Here is a 9,520-nt window from a genome sequence, read left to right as displayed (position 1 = left end):
GACCACAGCTAGTCTCTTGGAACAACTTGTGCTCTTAACCTGTGCTGGCTTGGACAAGATCCCACGTGGTTACTTAACTGACCTTAACATATGCTGTCTACGTCACGACGATGTACGGGCACAAAAGATCGCATTACTTGCTCGTAACCTACCTGCTATCTTTGACAGGGTCGTCACGATAGTTCACTGATGACGTGTTCAAAACAGAAGAAAAAGTTCTAGCTGGTCGCATGTAGAAGATCCATTTTGTTTGTTTAACCCAGGAAGCGGTCAACATGCTACGGGTAGACGCAAAACAGGGAGTCTCCGGATGTTTTCTGCAGATGGAAAGGGTGGGGAAGGATCACACACGTTATATGTTGACTGTTCAGTCACCTAGTAGAACACCATGTTATCTTGACTGTTCACCGATCCCGGTGTGGACATGTTATAATGTGTCCGAGATAGAAGGCTGCGTACGAGTAATTATCATCGGTGTCTTCAAGAGGTCCAGTGATCTGTTCTGCAGCAACCTCCAAGCCGAGGACGTGCGTGCTATAACGGTCAACTGCTGGCTAACAAACATTTACAAGGTTCAGTCAACAAAATAATATAAAAATTACCGAGGATTTTCTGAAGTGCTCCCACATCATTGAGTAGCCTCATAAGCTCACAAAGTAACCCAGGCAGGGCTTTCCCCAGCATGCGCTCCACTTGCTCATCCTCAAAGTTCTTCCTTTTTCTTGTCGTCAAATTGGCAGATTGCTGTGTGCCCAAGTACTCCAATGAATTCCATAGAAACTTGACAACGCCTTTCCCACCGTCCAGGTACGTGTCAATTGTTTCAGCTAGCACATTATCCAAATATAGATTTTTACTGACTCTTATCTTCCAATGGGGTTTTGTGTCACAGAACGGGGGCCTTGTTATCACTTGCATGTGCTTTTCTGGATATTCCTTTTCCAGGCGCTTTAATTTCCGGCAACATCTCACAAGAAGGGATAATTTCTCCTGCTCACTCATACCAGACGGATGATTATTCACAATTCTCTGTGAAATTTCTCAAAAGCTTCAAGAGGTGCCGAACTTCCTGTGGCAGATGCAATGCTCCGTGGAAAAGAGACTTCAGCATACGGAAAACTGCACGGAAATCTTTCCGAACCCTCCTTTCATTCTTGGGTTTCAGCTTTTGAAGCTTCGAGGCCAGCACTTTCAAGTAACCCAAAGGTGTGACGAGAAAATCTGATGGTTTGAGCTTCCCACAGAAACTCCACCCAGCAAAGTGTGTTGATGAGTAAAACAACAAGACTGAGTTGATAACTCCTTTGGCAAGCGCTGATTGCATATGGAGTTCAGAATGATTAGCTTTAGAACCTGCTACAGTAACAGTTTGGACAACTTCTTTTCCCAGGGTGTAGGATTCATACGATGTGCAAGCCAGAGCACCTCTTCTGGTAACCGTCAAATCAAGCAATGAAGTCTTCGGCAACTCCTACAGAATTTTAAGTTTATGGTATAATGAGAAGTATAAGAACCAACTCTACAAATCAATAGCTAAGGGGCAAGTATAAGGACTAATTCTGGAACATATAAATATGAATGCCTAATTATGCACGAATACAAGTAATATGAACATGGAGACTTTGAACTAACTCCTCAAATCAATAGCATAAGGGTAAAAAAAGGATAAATTCTGGAGAATTTCAACATGCACACCTAATTATGCATGAACCCAGGCAATATTACTATGGATATTCTAATATGGTAGCCAGTCAAACATAAGTGTACACTTTGATAATTGTATGAAGGTCCATCTCCAAGGTTAGAAAGTATATCAATGATACATATATAGGCTTCAACGATGAAATTCAGAATTACAAGAAAATGGTTGTGCTAGTGAGTCATACCATTGTTCCCCTCTGCTTCTTATTTTCAGCTTTGACCGGAATATCCACCTTTTGTTTTTCAGTCAAAGCGCACATAATCTTCTTTCTCGAAATAAGTATAAAATAAAACAAGGTTCAGAATTGGCAGCGTCTGTTTAGGTATGTCATGGTGCAACAACTATCTAGAGAAATCCTGAGCACCATGCAACTTCTGCAGATATCAAACAATGAACAACCTATAATCCTTCCTAGCTACAGCGTCAGATAAAATTTTTTTATGGCAGGAACCCTACTGTGGGAATGCCCCTTGCTCGAGACGCAGAGTGGAGGCGGAGGCGATGACTCGCCGGGTCGCCGCCGAAATGCTAACACAGCGTTTAAGGATGTGTTTGGTTGGAGGGGTAGATAAGGATGGATCAGGACCATCAAAATTTGGTGGACGGGATGATCCAGTTTCAGTTTTTGGTTGGTATGAGTGGAATGGGCCATTTTTTGTTTGGTTCGAGGGATAGAGATGGTTGGGACAAACCAATTGGAGTGTTTGGTAGATAGATGAACGTGAGCAGTGGGTTGTGATAACCTTCTCAATTCTCATGTACTATATGACAAGGTTACCACCATATTTGGCACTAGATTGGAGTACCAAAAAAATGACAATACATAGAGATCATCACATGAAGTACATTTGCGGGAAATATCATACGTGCATAAAAGATTAACCATACACACATAATTTAGCAATAATGATCTTTTATAATTGCTTCACAAATGAGTATTTCAACAATGCACGCCATAGTCATAGTCTAGAAAGCGATATATGCCATAGTCTAGATTCTAGAAGCATCATACATACAAACTCAATTTGACAATTTATTTGGCTGGAAACAAAAGAACCCAATACATACAGATGCAAAATCACACAATCACGCATGCTCATACATATTACTCCCTCCGTCTGGAAATACTTGTCATCAAAATGGATAAAAGGAAATGTATCTAGACGTATTTTAGTTCTAGATACATCTTTTTTTATCCATTTTGATGACAGTATTTTCGGACCGAGGGAGTAATAGCATAGTTTCGGTCTGTATACTGAAAAGAAGGATCCGTTGATGACGAAGTACTGCTTGCTGCCGTGGTCGCCGCCCCTTGCTTTCTTCTTCTAGCAGACCGGGGTGCTGGTCGGGAGTCGAGCCGCCCTGTCGTGATAACCCTTTGGCCTTTGCCCTCCACGGCTCCACGCTGCCGCGCCGCTGTGACCTTACGGATGACGGGATGAGGCGAGATGAGGCTGGAGTCGAGCAGCACGAGGAATGCGGCCGGGGTGAGGCGAGATAGGAGGGACCTGCCGAAGTGCGCCGCCGCTAGCTACGGAGGAAGGCGGGATGAGGTGAGCGGTGGCCTGGATCGATGGCGATGCGCCGCCGCAAAGGGGGACGGGAGAGATGGGAAAGGACCGAGTGTTTTTTGTTCTTGTTTGAGGGGTGGAAAGGATCGAGTGTTTTTTTTAAGAGAGCCTCGGCCTTTAATCCTTTACTAGTAAGCTTGCACGTGCAATGCGCGTTTTGATAGAAATTCATTAAAAAATAATATTTAAATATATGAAACTTACATTTTTATTTTACATATAGCGATATCTTACATGAGCAATGATTTACCGTACATTTCACATACTCTATGAATTTAAATCTTGATGTAATATGTACTTAACAGACTTTTCTAAAGCATATTGAAATTAAATCCGCCACCGGAATTCACCAATCAATAATTTTAATGAACACCCTTCCGAATCCAGAAAAACACCTATTATCATCCAAACACCTATATGGGGCCTATCAGATCATCGCAATGAAAAAAATCGGATAGGTAAGTTAAAATTAATCATAATATATTTCTCATAATATTGCAACAGCTACAGTTCACCATCATTTAGCTGTTGAGACCATCGCCGGTGTTGCCCAAAAAAACACCCTCATAGCTCAATGTTCTCCTTGACAACAATCTGCGGGCCTAATCCTCTTTTTCTGCATCTTTTAGCTCATGTCGTTCCTTCTTTCCATGCTACATGTTATTTCTAATCATAATCAGCAATTATAAGACAAATAATGTAAGCTCACATACATGCTATAGCGTATATATTTCAATTGCAGCTTCATACACAAGGAATATAGTAAGCGTGCACAAGCAATTCACGCCTCGACTGATGTTACAACCAAAAATGCAAATTCTAAAGATATTATAATTACACTAAAAATATGACAATCAACCTATAATTTAAATGATTTTCAAGCAACACTACAATTTAGTATCATATGCATGGAGTGAAGACACCTGATTACCTTAGTATGTCTTAATACACTAACCAGTTCTTGTACAACATAAGGGGTGCATGTTGTATGCGGCTTCATTCTCAGTGTAGTTGATTAGATGCACCAAAATTCTTATCTCACAACTATACTTTAGGAGAACCACAGGTCATTATCTTAGAGTTTTCATGAGGTAGAATAAAAAATGAAATATTAAATATTCACCCTGCAAATTGGTTGGTTCAATTCTTTCTCGTTCCATGAGTGCACAAACCAAAAAGCAAAATAACCAGATAGACATGCTACGTACATTGGAAACCAGTTGAAATCATGCAGTGTTGATTGCATACTTGTTTGTCTATGGAACATCCGCCTTGAAAGCAATTCAGTGACAATTGTTCTCTGCAAAATCAACAGTTTTGCTCGCTCCTTGTCTCAAGAGACAAAAATGAAATCAAATATATCTTGAGATAAGTAAATATAGAAATTTCATCTAAAAATATAATATAAAACCGATATCAGCCACATGAGAGTTCCATTTTGATTCCTACGACCTCATTTGAAATCTCAACAAATTAAAGTACATTATGCATATTCATCAATGACAAAATAATTCAAGTCCATGTATGCTATAAAGGAACGAATCCGATCTATCTAAATATCATGAATAGACAATCACAAACTGCACACCCACAAATATAGTATTTACAACAATAATTCCAAGGGAAAACAAGCTTTAATAAAAAAAGGCTCCATCATATTTATCCTTCAAGTTCAAACAGAATCACTATATCAACACATGAACAAATAATCACTTCCTTTCAGATTTTCCATTCTGATTCTGATTCATCACCGCAGAACAAGCATATATTTCCAACATACGTGACCAAAACTACACTTATGAAATGAGGCAAAGTAGCATACGGATATTTTGCCAGGGTGTTTTTTGTGAAGGAGTATAAAGTCCTAATGTATAAGATTGTGCAAAACAAGCACCGGCGTGGTGGATATATGAATTCCTCTAAGGTTAGCTGATGGATGCAACTCCAAAAACCAAGCATGCTTTATTTTGAACAGAAGGTCCATGCCAACTTTATTATAGACAGACATCAAGACAAGTGAATGATATGCAGACATTCATTGGAAAATAACTGCCAGTATGACAAGGCTTTTTGTCACTGGAATTTAGTCTCTCAACTTTATAAAGATTGGCATATAATTGTCTGCTGCTAACAAATGGCCCAGTACAACGGTATAAATAATAATGTTGTCATCAAGTCTAGGCCCTAGATTTTTAAAATGGCAGTACTGTTCATGAAACAGGCAACCCGCGGTTCAGGAAAGCATCTAATTTACATTAAATCGAAGATCGGATGTGATTGATCTCTCTATATCTTACGACTGAGCTGATCATAATTACTGAAAACAACATGAAATAAATTTTTGGTCTAGATCAAACACCACCAAATGATCTTCAGCAAGGATAGCTAGAATGGATTTTATCTCCAGTAATATTGGAACAATGACTGCAAACAGAGGAGATGGAACGGGACTTGCATTACCAGAATAATGCTGGTGTTGAGCTGCTGCCCCGGTGACACGATGCCAATGTCATTCAACATGTGGTGCTGGTGACGGTTGGGATGTTGACGGCAGCTGCCACATCCAGGCCGTTGGTGACGGGATGAGAGGACGTGTGCGGCATCACTGAACACGCAGATTGCTACCACAAAATAGTTCATCAATCTAAATTATCCTGTCTAGAGCTAGCTCCGAATGTCCAGTCAATTGCATCTAAGGCGAGCAGTCTTACACCAACCTGAATATCATGGAAGAGGCGTCCACTGCTACATCTCAAACTGCCTTCCGTTGCAGTCTGTTCTCTTCTCCTGCATGCATCCTTTCCCCCATCTCATATCTGGCCTTCTTACTTGTACCCACAGCCAGTCCCTGCCCACAACACCTTACTTCTCCTTCTCTCCCTGCCAGCACAAACACTGCAAGGATTTTAATATAAAAAATTGATTAGTTCAGCATAAATACATTTTTTGTTAATTCATCATAGTCAGAATATCCTCACTACTTCAATCAACCACTGAAACGGTACCATAAACATCACAAATTTGCAAATAAAAATTGGAAGGAAGGATAAGTGGAATACCAGTTGTGTGGCAGTGGAATAATTGATAGTTATGGACCAAGAATAATCCAAATCGACCTTCTATCGTTCGTCATGTTCATCTCTGAATCCGTACACCATCTAGTTTTCCAGACTGGGATCCTGAATAGAAAGACCAAACACACTAAAGCAAATCAACTAAAGGCGCAAAAATAAGTATGAGTCGGCTACTCAGAGTCAGAATTCAGAAAGTAACTCGTCTAGGGAATTTCAACGAACCTATAGACATGTTGTTTGATTTAGCACCTAAATAATTGTCTCAATTAGAAAAAGACTTGCCACCAGGCTGTAAAGTGTAAACAATCCAAAGTCCATACACGCCACTCAAAGGTTTGGGCGTCACACTGACCGGTGGCATCCAAAATTTGCAGAGAACAAGAAGTTCGCAAAATACTGTTTAATGGAAATCAACGTCCATGGAAGCCTGATTACTTCAAAGTATGAATTAGTTCTACTATTTGAAATCAACATACATGGTTTAAAGGAGGGCTTGCCTCGCTGCCGACCACAACAGATGTACGTAGCCATTGTCAATTGTCGAGCTAGAGTGGGGCACCGGTTGTAGGTGCAGCTGACAGATAGGGAACAGGAGAAGAATGGAATGATGATGGAGGGAGGCACCTTGTTGCAGTACACCGCCTAATATAAAGCCTCTCACTGACTTATTACTTGAATATGTGTTTGATTTGCGCAATTGTCTCTTTGCATGCTTGCGCTGCAATTTGTTTTTCTGGTTTTGTACAATCAGTGACTTTCTGCAGTCTCAGTTTGTTTGCATGACACAGCTGCATGATTGCTGCTACTTGGCTTCTCCTCTCCAAGTCGTAAGATCAGTAAGCGGCAACATAAAAAAATCAGAAAATACCCTGATAAGTAGTTACAGATTGAACATGACATTTGTTAAGGATGATTACATGGGAAAGCATGTATATGAGTAAGAAGACATAGATATAGATGTAAGGGGGACATAAAATGCACCACGGGAGTAATTCAGAGCATAGAGTAATTTAGGATTGAATAAATGATGTGTACAACTATCTCTAGGCTTAGAAGGGAATTATTATAGATCATTGTTGTGCAGGCAAATGTTCAAGACCTCAGAATACAGAACAGTATTAGAACTCAAAAGCTTGGAGAAATGAAATATTAGGACTCAAGCATTAAAATGAAGCCCAGCTGGCATAAAATTCACAGGGAGAGGAGTTTATACTTCACTACATCATGTAGTTACCTTGATTCACCTCACATGCAGCCTGCTTGGATATCTTATCAAAGACACCCTTGTCGACATGACACATAAAAGGTCTTCAGAATTAACATGAGAGATGGAGATGGTTAAGTTAGCATATGGTAATAATAAGGGTAAATCAAGAATCAATGTCCAAAATGAATGTAGATGAACCGCAGCAACAGTAATCGCTTAGTCAAGTCTGTACCTATCCTGTGAAGAGGACCTGCACTTTTTATCCTCCTTCTCTCCCTACAAGAAAAAATATCACCATGATGTAATCAGAATTTCGTGCCATATTTAAAAAAAAACTTATTTGGAGTTTTTTTTGCAAAAAAAGAGAATTCATTACTTAACCATGGGGATTATTGCAATCGTTCTGATACAACAAATGAATCTCTTGAGGAACAGACCTCATATTTGGAGTTAACTTATAGCCATAAGCATAAGAAAAATGAAAATAAATAAATATTAGGAAGGCCATCACCCAGGGTGATCTTTGTGGATACCGAGGATAGTTTTGTGTCAGTCGCATCGCGCGGAATTAACTCGAGTGAAGTCATGGAGGGGTGGAGCATAATCCATATCAGCCGTCTACAAGATGTGGTCTACACATCTGTCTGCACAAGAACAAACCGACCGAGGCAAAACGACTCAAGGGAAAGGAAACTTGCTGAGCATGAAGCATCAACCCGATGAAGCAGATGTAACTTGCTGAATTGTTTATGTAGCCATCGTATCAACGATACAAAATTGGCTACCCCAATCCCATAGGTTCAAACGTTCAAGAAGATTTCATAGGTTGTAACTACCCTGATCTGACAGGTTACAAATTCAGCAATATTTCAAAGGTTGAAATAGTAGGCCATCCATCAACAGGATTAAAAAAAATCAAGTCTTCTCAATTAGAGTTGGATTCAAATTTTATACTCGACATCTGTCTATTAGATAGAAGACCAAATAATTAAGCTACCAACAACCAAACTCACAAGTTTGTTCACCCAGGGACTGTGAACCACACAACCAAACAGATTCTGAAATCTTTGGAATTTCTTAACAAACCCCAGCAAATAAATCGTTAAAGAATGCATCCTACCGAGATATAAGAGGGAGAGGACTTTACCAGCAAATATGTCGCTGAGGTTCAGATTTGTTTTGTTGTGTGTCCCGCACCAGCGATGTAATGGGCTTGGCGAACATTAAGATGCAGGCACAAATCCTCCTCGAAGGCAGCTACGGTGACCGTTGAGGCACGACAACTCCGCACATCTTCGAAGAGCGTGGTGGTATCCTCCTCCCTGGCACACGCGTGTCCGGTCCTCCCTTAACACACACCTGGTGACGGCTGAAGCAGAAGGAAGGCACAATCAGTGGAGCAATCTGACGGAATGAATGGAGCAATCTGGAGTGGGTTCGTGGAGAAAGGGTTGGATGCCTGGATCTTGTATGGGCGGCGGGCGGCGAACAGCGCGACGACGACCTGTGGCGGCTCCCGCGGGGCGCGACGGGCGGTGAATGGCGCGCCGGCGGGGCGGCGACCTGCGGCGGGCGGCTCCCGCGGCGCGCGACGGGTGGCGACCCGCGGCGGGCGGCTCACGCGGCGAATAGCGCGACGGCGCTGCGGCGAATGGCTCCCGCGGGGCACGACGGGCGGCAACCTGTGGCGGGCGGCTCACGCAGCGAACGACGCGACGGTGCGACAGCGAACTGCGCGGGAGGAGGAGGGGGCGAGAGGTCGTGCGGGCGAGGCGAGAGGTCGTGCGAACGGTTTTTGTTTTTGAACGGGGGCGCGGGTGGCTTAATTGCGTGGCTTGTTGGGTTAAACACGGAACGATTACAGATCATCGGATTTTGTCTATGGACGCGCCTGATTGTTTGGATCTGCCCCTCTCTTTCTTTTATAGTGGTAGTAGATAGATTAATCAAGGAACATATTACAGAG

General features: G+C 41.8%; 1 long non-coding RNA gene across 1 annotated transcript; it reads right to left on the bottom strand.

Annotated features, from left to right (window-relative positions):
- Positions 1-6,040: 6,040 nt before the first annotated feature.
- Positions 6,041-9,182, bottom strand: LOC123160220 (uncharacterized). Its single transcript, XR_006480052.1, has 5 exons — positions 8,702-9,182; positions 7,787-7,830; positions 7,582-7,655; positions 6,333-6,452; positions 6,041-6,168 (listed from the first exon to the last, which is right to left on the bottom strand). It is a non-coding gene; the product is annotated as an uncharacterized lncRNA (long non-coding RNA).
- Positions 9,183-9,520: the final 338 nt, after the last annotated feature.

Source organism: Triticum aestivum, chromosome 7B (assembly GCF_018294505.1).
Source record: "Triticum aestivum cultivar Chinese Spring chromosome 7B, IWGSC CS RefSeq v2.1, whole genome shotgun sequence".
Taxonomy (NCBI): domain Eukaryota; kingdom Viridiplantae; phylum Streptophyta; class Magnoliopsida; order Poales; family Poaceae; genus Triticum; species Triticum aestivum.
This window is presented reverse-complemented; position numbering and strand designations above follow the sequence as displayed.